A 9611-nucleotide genomic window follows, 5' to 3' on the forward strand; every position below is an offset into this window, starting at 1 on the left:
TTACAGCAGGTGGAATTCAATGTTGATCTCTTCCAATTGTTCTGTCTGTGCAAGCATTTCAGTTTCCCAGATGTAGTTCCCCCTCTCTCCTGCTCATGTGTACTGCTTTGGGGCTTCTCCCAACCTCCTACCCTGAGACAATTCCAGGGGTATTGGGGGTCTGTGGGAAGGGGGAGGGGAGGGAGGGGAGGGGAGGAGCCCTTGCACAGAGTTTCCACTGATGAGTCTGGTTAGGTGCTGTTTTATTTTGGCAGGGTGACAAATCATATTTAGAATATACTCAAGAGTAGTCCTTTGTTGTCTCCCAGAATATCTTTGCCTCACACCAATGAAATGCTACCTATGCAGCCAATCTGTAACACACACACACCCAGCCCCCCCAACTCCTCTTATTAAACAAATAAAGTAAAATGGAAAAATACAGGAGCCAGGAACATTGGCTCTTTCAATCTCCCACTAAGAATGAATCATGAAGGAGCGAGATCTGTAAGATGTTGACTTTTCTGTGGTTAACATATAATGAGAGGCTTATTCCATAATGTGCCTTTATTTATTATTTAGCTGAGTTGGTGATCATTTACATTTCAGGGACATAATTTAGCTGCAAACCAGGGATGGCAGAGTTCCCCACTGAGCTCTTGCTTTCAAATGTTAACTTCCAGAAGCACATCTAAGCTACATCATTGCTCCCAGGATTATCTTTGCTAAAATTGCAGGTTCAAAAGGAGGAAGGGGGAGGAAAGGAAGAAAGACAGAAAGAAAGAGTTTTACATTCATCTCCCTAGCTTCTAGTATTAGTTGAACTTGGTGTCATAATTAACTGAGTGAGTCAATAAAGATAGCAGCAGCTGAAGTTACTTTCCCCCCTCCCATCCTGGCTAAACTCCCGTGGCTTTACTCTCAGACCAGTTTGACTTATGGGCATTTGGGATTTATTGCTATTATGGGCTCAGCAGGGTGGAGGTGTCTGTCCGCAATCAAAGGAATCGCATCACCCTAATGGGTTGCATGCCAAGGCACCTGAGCCACAAAGTTCCCAGAAGAACAATAAAGCACACGGACACAAAGTATTTTGATTCACGGGTTCAAACAGGCCACAACTTTATTGGTTACAGATGTGAGCGGTTTGGCTTAGGCATTGGGGTGAAGCCAGGCTATAGCTTGACTCCTGCCCATCTGCAGGGAGTCCACTTTCATCAAATAGGGGCACCCTGAGGGTTCCCTGTAGGGGCTGTGACATGGCCATAGCCCACGTCCAGGCTTCAGACAAGATTCACACCCCGGATCCCTTTAACAGGGTACCCTTACTGAGGAGGGGCAGGCAAAGGCTACAATTTCCCCCTCCATCCAAACAAAGGCTTACCTAATGCCTAACCTCACAAAAGTTGTGACAATTGCTACTAGGTAGGCGAAAACCAATTGGCCAACTGGGAAAATTCCTACCCGGCCCCAACAATAATGGTGACTGACAATTGTCCATAGCAAGGTCATATGCTCAGCAGGGTGGAGGTGACTTTCTGCAATCAAAGGAATCGGTTGCAATGGCAGACTTTGGCCTTTCAAATTTCAGCAGCGCCTTGTGCGAGTCAAAATTCGGTGCCCCCTGCCTCTCACTTTACATCCTGCTTTCAATGCATCATAGCTGGGACGTTCTGGGGCAACCCCTAGGCTCAACACCCAGTGCAGCGGAAATGTTCACGCTGCCCTTAAATTCACCTCTGATGTTTGAAGAGTCCGAGCAGACAGAAGGAAGCGCTTCTCCACGCAGCACAAAGCTGAACTATAGAACTCCCTCCCACAGGAGGCATTGATGACCCCCTGGATGGCTTAAAAAAAGGAGTGGACAAATTCATGAAGTGTAGGGCTATCAGTGGTTACTAGCAAAGGTAAAGGTAAAAGGTAAAGGACCCCTGGATGGTTAAGTCCAACCAAAGGTAACTATGGGGTTGCGGCGCTCATCTTGCTTTCAGGCCAAGGGACCCAGCATTTGTCCACAGGCAGCTTTCCAGGTCATGTGGCCAACATGACTAAACTGCTTCTGGCACAACGGGACACCGTGACGGAAACCAGAGCGCATGGAAACTCCATTTACCTTCCCGCCACCTATTTATCTACTTGCACTGGTGTGCTTTCAAACTGCTAGGTTGGCAGGAGCTGGGACAGAAAAATGGGAGCTCACCCTGTCGCAGGGATTCGAACCGCCAACCTTCTGATCAGCAAGCCCAAGAGGCTCAGTGGTTTAAACCACAGTGCCACCCACGCAATGCTGGTTGGTGCTATGAGAACAGGATGCTGGACTATATGAGCCATTGACTGGATCCTGCAGGGCTTATTATTCTTATTCTTATTAATTATTGTTCTGTTCTTATGTTTGGATCGCTTCTCTTTTTCTGCTGTGTGACATAGACACAAATTCATGAGGAGAAACTTTCCCCATCGCTTTACCTTTATGTTGTGGGGGGGGGGCGGGGAGCCTCCCTGTTGTGGAGTTTCTAATAATAATATAACCCTGCCCAAAAATCTCCTTGGAAAACCATTTCTCCCTTACTTTATGATGAAATGAAAGTTTTCATTTTAACCTCACTCACATTAGTTATGCATCAGGTGCTCTTTTATAAATAGGTGTCTCTGATCTCAATGAAATTTGTAAGGAAGGGAAGTTGACTTACCAAACATCCTCCCCCCCCCCCACCTTCTCACACAAGGGGTGTCGTTTCAGATGTCTTTGAGAGGAAGCAAAGAGATTTCAGAGAAGTGGGGAAATTCACTGCAAGGTTCAAAGCCGTCTATTCTTGGATATAATTGAGATTAAATTCCCAGGGGAAGCATAATCTTATGAAAAAGTGCAAGACAAATAAGCAGGTGAGGATATTTAATTTTAATAGCACACATTGGCATTACTATTTATTGTTCTTATTTTAACCTCATCAGACCTATAAATATTTTGCTGGCCTGATTCTATGCTGATTTTGGGCTGATTTTTATGCTGATGTCTGAGTTTTGTATATTGCTTATATTAGAATTATTTCAATACGATTGCTATGTGTTTCTGTGTTTTTTTGAAGCCACTCAAAGACAATGGTGTGGCTGTGCAACTTTAGGCCAGAACCTGGGGAATCTGTGGCCCTCTAGACATTGAACTCCCATCAGCTGGTCAGGGTCAGGGATGATGGGAGTTGTAGTCTAACAACAGCTGTACAGACTGATTGCTCAGAAATAATAACAAATAAATCTCTAACTTGGTTTACATGAAACAGCATAACATTTTTATTTAAAATTGCAGATAAAATCAGCAATCTGTTTTCACTAGTCAACTTCTGCATAGGTGTAGACTCTACAGCATAAACCAGAGGTTCAAGAGTTCCTTAGGAATACTAAGATACAACCTGAAAGAATTATCTCCACTCAAATGAATCTGCCCCATTGTTCACCAAGTCTCTGCTCTATGTGAAGCATTGTAGAAGGTGTGAGGTGCAGAGTCCCAGGAACAGGATATTTTCAAGAAAGTAGAACTCTTTGCTGAAGCTCCCATCTTTGCTTGGCTTCCTATAGGCAGGGAAGATATTCTTTCATTCCCCCCCCCCCAGGTGTTTTGTTTTTAAAAATCATACAACCCTCACACTTGCTCAGAATCATCTCGACAGAACTGGTAGTTAATAAAGAAATGTGGAAAGTCCTACAATGCACTTTGACAAAAGACTGAAGCAGCCCCCGGCGCCTTAATTGTTGCCTCTGCAAATCAATTCACATTTCTGCTTTGTCTGTTTATATAGATCTGAGAGGAACATCCGGAAAATTAATGAGGTCATTGGTTTCCAGAATCCTAGGTGCCAAACATGCTGAATAAATAGCGCTTAATAGCTGAGCTTACGTCCAACAATCAATACAGCAATTTCACCACATCCACCTAATTTATAGATGCAAGGTGCTACACATTTCAAAATCAAGATGTGAGCTGAGGTTTCAGAGGCTTGCCCTGCCCCAAATAACCCTGGACACACCAAATTATGGACAAGGAACCTTCATTAGGAATGGGTGAGCCTTCATAGTGCCTGGAGACAGACAGTCAGGTAGAGCGTCCATAGGAATGACTTCTGTGAGGAGCACAGAGAGAAGAAACGCCATGGTGCATCTGCAGCAGCACAACTGGATGCCTTCATCTGCCCCAGCTTCAACAAAACATATCTTTCTTGTATCAGTCTCTCCAACCACAGCAGGTGCTGTAACCTTAACTTCACCCCCAAAGGCACACTCCTCCATTGTCTCCTGAGGTGGATGGACATCAACAATGTGTTCAAACACATCGGCAGTTCCCAAAGTTATGCTTCCAAAGCTAGCTGCTGCCTTCTTGAGCAACATTGTCTGTTGTGGGACTTTATTTTCTTGAAAGAAAAGTGGGAGGAGGGTTAGGCTAGTAAGAAGCCATCACAAAACATAGGTTGCTTCTAGCTGGCCTATTTATTGAGCAATCAACCTGATTTGCTTGCGAAAAAATTGCCAGTAGGTTAGATGGCACCAGCTGTTTATTGAGCCTTCTGTTTTATTTGTTTCTGGGGAAACTATAACACGTTGCGTCAAGCAAGTATTATTCCACATTTTCCTGCGCAAGTCCATCTTCCCAGGGAGATGGGTTTGTTGTGCAAGAGCTCCAAATCAACTTTAATCGTGCCACCTGAATTTGCTGGTATGTGACTGAATCTCATCTGAAAATAGCAGCGGTCTGGAAGTGCCCTTAATAAAGGGTTGCACTGAGGAGGGAAGGATCGGCAGTAAGGAAGTTAGCAGACGCCCTTAATAAACAACCAAGAGCAAAGGCAGTCTTTGTAGATTCTGGGAAAAATCACAGGGAAATGATATAGATTTAGCTAATCATAAAAGAGGCTGTTAAAACCTCAAAGGTCTCACTAGTGAATTATCTCACAACCATCAAATATTTAAATGGCATTGCACCCTGCAATCCTGCTGAGCTCTGTACCTCTAGACAGAAATATTCCGGCAGAAATGTTGGGTTTGGCCGACTTTGAGCCTGATACTAAGTTGCTGTCATGAAGGGGGGGGGGGAGTTTTGCCCTGAAAATTCATGGTTGTGCTTTGCGCATAAATCAGCAGTAACAACCTTGGGCAGTAGTATTGAAGATGCTATATCTTCCATTTTAAAAAGTCACAGCAGAGGATGCAGGCAAAAGAGAATTGCCAGGAAATCTTTAGATGCCAAGAAAAGAGGAGAGGATGATTCCCAAATTTCATGACAAGCCTGACTCCAGAGTAATAGCTTAAATGATTCGTGGGTTGATCCTTCGCCATCTGTACCCCCAAAGACAATGGGGGGTAAAAGAGATGCAGTGTGGAGATAGATGCAAATGGAATTCAGACCTAGACATCTTTCTGCCCTCAGCTGTGCACTAAACACTCCCTTGCTGTGTGGACAACCCACCACAATAATTCAACTGTCATGCTTATGATTGTTTTCTAAGCAGAGCAATAAATTCTCTATAAAACTTGTGAGTTTTGTTCTAACATAAAAATGTTCCAGACAAGACTGAACATTGAACAGAACACTGAAGCAAAGGCAACTTGTATTGCTGGGGGAAGCTGTATAACTCATTCCTTGTTATAACGTACAAGTCATACATACATTTGGCATCCAGCCTTTCTTGTTTTATTTCCACATTCCTCATGTTGCTATCAATACAGATGGAGGATATTTTTTATTTTATTTTTTGGCGGGGGTGTTGCATTTTATTGCAAACCCACCTAATTCACATTTCCTGAAATTGTATGTGAACCGAAATGCCGCTCAAAATTTTTGCTGCTCTAAATTCTACAATGCATTTCTCCAATCAAATAATATGCTTAAACAGGTTTATATTAGGGAAATGTGCAAAGAAATGTTGTTGTTGTTGTTGCTGCTGCTGCTGCTGCTGCTGCTGTTGTTACTATTTTACTCATCCTTCATTCTAAGGTCCTGGAGCAGGTTACAACATTTAAACACAATATTAAGAACAGTTTGACGGAGCCAGCCGTCACAAATGGCGCAGTTTAGCATAAAATAAAGACACAGAGAGCCTGCAATATTTTCAGGATGGTATGAGCAGCTCCTTTCGAACTTCTCTTCTCTCCCATAACTTTTATTATCCTTTGTTCTCTCCTCTTGCCTGGCCGCTTGCCAATGTCTCACATTACCTACATCCGGTCATGGCTTAAACCCACCCATCGCCATATAGGGTAATTACTGCCCAGAGGGGGAACATAACTCCATATAAGGCTATGCACTTAATACACTGCAAGGCACGGACATGCAGGTCACCGAGGTCAGCGAGGCACCAGGTGGCGCTACAAGCCTTTGCCATGACTTCATGGCTCCCACATAGTTTTAAACAACTTGCAATCACAGAAATAAGGTGGATCCTAAACTATATGCCTCAACGGTCAAAAGCCAGGCTAAAGAGGTGTGCCTTCAGCAGTCTCCTGTGGGAATTCCATAACTTTGGGGATGCCACAGAGATTGCTCTCTCCCAAGCCACACACTGCTGAGCTTCTGAGGGAGGAAGAATCTGCTGATCTGAGCACAGAAGAGCATTTGTAGGAAAGGAGGCAGGTATTTGGGGCCTCAGTCATTTAGGGCTTTAAACACTAATGTGAGCACCTTGAATTGCATACCCTCCCAACATTTTCATTCCCCAAATCAGGACATCTGGAGGGGAGAGCCTTCTGGCACAGCGCTACAGTGCTCATCAGCAGGGCACACCACAGCTCTGGCACAACCCTGTGCCCAAGTGAGCATGTTTTGTTCTTGCACTCTGGCACAAGGACTCACGCCAGAGTGCCAGACTAAAAAAATGGGGCATTCTGGGATGCAAACAGAAGCCAGGATTGGCTTCTTAGATTCCAGGATCTCTCACTTAAAACCAGACAGTTGTGGGGTATGAAATAGGATATGTAAATGAACTGGCAACCAGTCTGGTTCTTTTGAAGCAGGCATTAAGTGAGATCTAAATGGGATCCCAGCCAGTATTCTGACTGCTGGATTTTGGGTCAATTAACATTTCTGATTCATCTTCAAGAGCAGTCCCCCACCCAGTGCATTGCACTCATCCAAACTGGAAGTTACCAGAGCATGGAGTACCGTGGCCAAGACATCTCTGTCGACAAGGGGGTGTACCTGGTGAACTAGCTGAAGCTGAAAAAGGCACTCCCTGCTACCAAGGCTACCTGAGGCTCCAGTGGCAATACTGAATGCAGGAGCAACCTCTAAGCTGCAAACCTGCAGATGCCAGGGGAGTGCAGTCCTGTCTTCTCAGGTGGCAGAGGAAGCAACTCCCATGGCAGGTTGCTGGAAATGGATAAGACAAGGAAAAGTTCTTACCATCTGGTTTTTATTCAATATTTACAGAGAGAGGCTTGGAACACAGCCTCTTGGAATAATGGTGTTCTCCCGAGTGAATCTCTACCCCATTTTTCTCCCACTTCCTCACTCGTCATCATCTCCCCTATGGGTGGGGCTGAGGGCCCTTTGCTTCTGAGCTCTTTGCTCTACTACTTGGACACAAGGAATGCTATCTTTCTCACTTTTGGATGGGCAGTAGCTACTGAAAGGCTCACTGGCCAGTTTCTCTCACCTTTAGGTGGGCTTCATGACCATGAGGTCCACAAAAGTCAGCTGAGCAGCAACAATATGAGTTCACAATGGCCAGTCTTTGTCCTTCAGTTGGGCATCAGCAACATGAGGTCATAATGAGAGTCTCTCCTTCAGTTAGCAGCAACAACTGAGGTCACAATGGCCTTGCCTATTCTTCAGGTGGACAGCATCAGAATGAGATCACAATTGACACAACTGTCGGCAGCTCCCAGCTGGTTGCCCAGGAAAGTATGAAGACAAGGAAAGGTTTCTTGCTGTCCTTGTTTATTTCAATATTTACAAAGAGAGGCTATAGAACCCAGCCTCTTGGATAATGGCACGTGAATCTCCTCTCCCCATCTCTCCCACTTCCTCATTTGTCATTTCCATGGGTGCTGCTATGTGCCCTCTGTCTTTGAGCACTTTGTTCCTCCTATTTTTAAGGCTCGCTGGGTTCTGGGAGATGGAAGGTCTGGGATGCTTTCTAATGACACTGTGTAAGCCAGCTGCCGCTCCGGTTCTGCCTCCTCCCCTCCCATTATTTCCTAGCTTTTTCCCTCATCTGCCTTTGAGCTGTGGCCTCTCTCAAACCCCTGTTGTAATTCTGAACTGTCTTCTTCTTCTCTGGAAGGGTCAGGCTGGGGAGGCGGTCTCCACCATTCCTCCTCTGCACAGTCCCTAACACTTACACAGAGATTAGTCCATGCCCTTTATTGAGTATTTGTTCTGATTTGTGTGACTAATATACACATTTCGGCAAAGCAATTTCCCCATATATAATGAATTTTTGTATGTTATTTCCATTAACATATTCATCACGTATGTGTATTTTTCTGCACATGGCTGGAAAACTGCATTGCAAAATTTAGAAAAGTGTGAAGGATGGCTGAGCTTCAATTCAGACATTTTGTTTCAAAAAGGTGAGTTATGTAAGTTTGTTTTAAGATTAAAAAGAAAAAAGAAAAACAAGAGAAACTGAAATGGGCAGTTCCAAACACCTCTAAGAGGACTGAAGAATTTCATGAAACTCTTTCAACGTAACAAAATGGGTGCGTGGTTATTGAACGAATCAGTATCAGTGGCTTTTAAAATGACCTTTGTGGTTTCAGGGTAGACAAACTGGCATAAATAAATACCACAACATCAGCAGTTCACCTCTGAACAGATTTTTTTCTGGTAAAGCCAGTTCACAGTTCACTGAGCAGAACTGATTTAAGACAAGAGCCTTTGTATCCTGTAGTTTGTATCATCTGTATTATTTATAGTAATATGAATGACTCTCAGCTGTTAATTTGCTTGAGATCTTCATCTTAAAATAATCAATTGTTGTTCTGGTAAACCTATTCTAAGTTTGATGTTTTTTTTTAATGGAAATTTCTGATAAAGCTCTACTGAAGGATTTAAAGCACATATTAATGATACTAAGGTTTCCGATTTCTCATGACATTAATTTTTGTTTAAAGATATTAGTATTGTATCTCTTATTTCTAAGCAACAAACATTTGTATATCAGGAGAGGGGAAACTTTTCTCTATCAATGTTCATGTTTCTTCAGAGGAATCTTTCAGGGACCACGTGCAAAGAGAGATTGGGATTGGTGCCAAAACTGAGTAGGGCCAGAGTCAAGAGAGAGGGTCGTAAGAGCATAAGAAGTACCTACTTGATGAAGCTAGTGGCCCAACTGGTCCAGTATCCTGTTCTCACAGTGGCCAACCAGATGTCTATGAGAAGTTCTTAAGCAAGATCTGAGCACAGCAGCACTCTGTCCCTAATTCCATTGGAGAAATCTTGGAGGATAGGTCCTTGCTTTCTGTTTGAAGATTGTTACAGATATTCAGAAGCATGCTGCAGAAAGAAAAGAAAAGTTGGTTGCAGGAGGAATGGAGATGTGAGTCGCACCTGAGATCTGTGATCAGTTTGCAAACCAAAATATATTTGTCTTGGCTTTTATTTCCCCCAGAGATCACATTTTGATTGTAGGACAACTACCAGT

At 43.7% G+C, this 9611-nt stretch overlaps 1 long non-coding RNA gene across 1 annotated transcript; it reads right to left on the reverse strand.

The window, feature by feature from the left end:
* Nucleotides 1-4005: 4005 nt before the first annotated feature.
* On the reverse strand, nt 4006-7657 carry LOC308477380. The gene is made up of 2 exons (XR_013986522.1): nt 7620-7657; nt 4006-4382 (listed from the first exon to the last, which is right to left on the reverse strand). It is a non-coding gene; the product is annotated as an uncharacterized lncRNA (long non-coding RNA).
* Between the last annotated feature and the right edge of the window lie 1954 nt (nt 7658-9611).

Source organism: Podarcis pityusensis, assembly GCF_964106645.2.
Source record: "Podarcis pityusensis genome assembly, chromosome: 5".
Lineage (NCBI taxonomy): Eukaryota > Metazoa > Chordata > Lepidosauria > Squamata > Lacertidae > Podarcis > Podarcis pityusensis.